At 40.6% G+C, this 2,500-nt stretch overlaps 1 protein-coding gene across 1 annotated transcript in view; it reads right to left on the reverse strand.

Annotated features, from left to right (window-relative positions):
• The window catches only part of cdr2l (cerebellar degeneration-related protein 2-like), a 17,284-nt gene that overhangs the window by 5,693 nt on the left and 9,091 nt on the right, over positions 1 to 2,500 (reverse strand). The gene's annotated exons all lie outside the window — the stretch shown is intronic.

Here is a 2,500-nt window from a genome sequence, read left to right on the forward strand (position 1 = left end):
CACGCAGACGCAGACGGACACACACACGCATGCACGCACACACGCACGTACGCACGCACGCACGCAGACACACAGACACACACACACTTTGATGTGGAGGTCGGAGTAGACGATGGATAAGGAAAAGACTGATAAGGAACGATTGATGAGGGCAATAGATAAGGAAAAGAGTCTCTTCCGGAATCAATATGAAATAAGGTTCTAAGCTGCCATGTCTGTAAGTTGCCATGCCCCTTTGAGGGTAGCAGGGGTTCAGAATGAATGGAGTTCAATGGGAAACTCGCGCCCACTTCAGAGACAAGCATTGATCCTACTTAGTTGCATTGGGAAGGCAAGTTTATTTGCATAATGTGATTCACAAAAAATAAACGTAAAGTAAGAAAAGAAAACAAGAAATAAAGAAAGAAAGCATTAACCCCTTAGCGCAGAGCCTATTTTATAACCTTACTGTCACCAAAATTGTAATTGCTATGTCTTAATCTGTTACTTAAGGCTCTCAGTACTGTCATAGCAATGTTGTTATGATGTAGTGGATTATTTTCAGCAAATAGTGAATAGGCCCGCCGGCGACCCCATCTGCACTAAGCGGCTACAGAATCAAAGAAAAGTTAAACATCAAAATAAGAGATTATCAAAGAAAATGAAAAACATTAAAATCAAAGCTTAATCATTTAGAGATTCTAAGGGAAGGCATCTGAGCACAACTTCATCTTGAGTCTGGATTTAAAACTGTCAATAGTGGGTGCAGTTGTTTACTCCTGGTTCCAAAGCTTTTCAGCATAGCAAGTAAAGGCTGGCTCTCCATGCTTTGTGTTGACCTTGGGAATTAACAGCAAGTTCTTCTCCATTGATCTTAATGACCTAGTTGGTGCATACAGCTGAACCATATCCAGTAGGTATCTGGGCCCCATCCCATTTAATGATTTGGCGATACATAGAATGCTTTGTCTTGGCCCTGCCGTGACCTAACGGTAGGGCACTGAATTACTATGACAGCGACCAGGGTTCGAGTCCGGCCCAGGTTATGTGCCGATCCTAAATTTGTTATTACCAGAATGGCAATGACTGAGTCGTAGTCCATTACTGAAGGCCCTGTGTTATGTCATAGTAGAGTAGTATGGTAAATTAACTTTTCTTTTTTTAAAGAGATTTTTTTGGGTCTTTTTTACTTTATTTACGATAGGTCAGTGAAGGTGGTGACAGGAAGCCAGTGGGAGAGAGAGACGGGGAAGGGCCGGCAAAGGACCCGGGCCTGGAATCGAACCCAGGTCAGACGCATGGTAGACGAGTGCCCTATCGGTTGGCCATGGCAGGGCCTGTAATTAACTTTTTAATGGCTATTACAGCGTGCCTCAGATGGTATGGCGTGCATTATTTACTTAAGACATACCACCATTGCCATTCCACAGTTGGCAAAGTTGCAAGTTGTTTTCCCCTCTGCTTCCCATATAAAGTACATCATACAGATACCAGTATTAACTTCAGGCATTTCACAGAATATTTATAGATAATTATGGGTATGTCTTGAGGTATGTTCGTGTGCTGCAAATTTAGAGTCGGCTTTGATGTATAAAGAGAAATCAGTGTGGAATGTACATTTTTATTTTTGTTCACAGACACATTTTGAGTTGTGTGTATCTTCTCGCGGAAATCTTGCACTAAGTTTTATAAATGAGGCCACTCGAAGGTATGGGGCACCTAGGCTATAGTGTGCTGTAGGCCTCCACAAAAGACAAATTCAGCAATAAAATTACACTGTAAAAAATGATATCAGTGATAAGTCTTGATAATTTAAATAGTTAAGTTATTATCCTATACACTACAATGGCAACGGCATGGTTTGACTTGAAATTTTAAGTTTACTAGCTGCCAGCAATAAAATTAGGTAGTCAGCGTCATAATTCCGAACCAGGAATGAGTATTAACAAGATCGAAAACTCAAAACACAACAGCAGATTAATTTTTCAATTCAGCAATTTTACAATTATTGTTTTTTTTTCCCCCCGCCACTTTGTCTAATCGGTAGGTGGGGGCCCCTAGGCTGCAGCCATGTCTAGCCTGTGTGTTAATCCGGCCCTATCCCTGGTTATTTGGAATATGTGCACTTCAGGGTTTCCCCCCAGTGCTTTAGAGTTAAGAAGGCCATCAACAAACTCCACTACCACCTTGACTATAGGGCCCCTGAAAACATAAAGAGTTTTCATTGTAAGGCTGCAATGCATGGCTGCGTTGCTATTTCTAAGGTCACATTGCACAACACTGTATAAATGAAGAGCTCTTTTCCAAGACGCTATATCCACCACCATTTTTGACTTTTTGCATTTTAATATTGGAATTGACCGTTAAGATGTCCCATCATCCATGTGTGAATTCTTGCCATTAAAATATTTTGAGAACTTACTTTAAAACCTCTATAAAATGCCTTTTGCAATGCATTTCAACATTCTATAAAATGGATATATCTCATTTTGGAAAAGAGCTCTTCAAATATCTCTATTAT

Source organism: Engraulis encrasicolus, chromosome 17, assembly GCF_034702125.1.
Source record: "Engraulis encrasicolus isolate BLACKSEA-1 chromosome 17, IST_EnEncr_1.0, whole genome shotgun sequence".
Taxonomy (NCBI): Eukaryota; Metazoa; Chordata; class Actinopteri; order Clupeiformes; family Engraulidae; genus Engraulis; species Engraulis encrasicolus.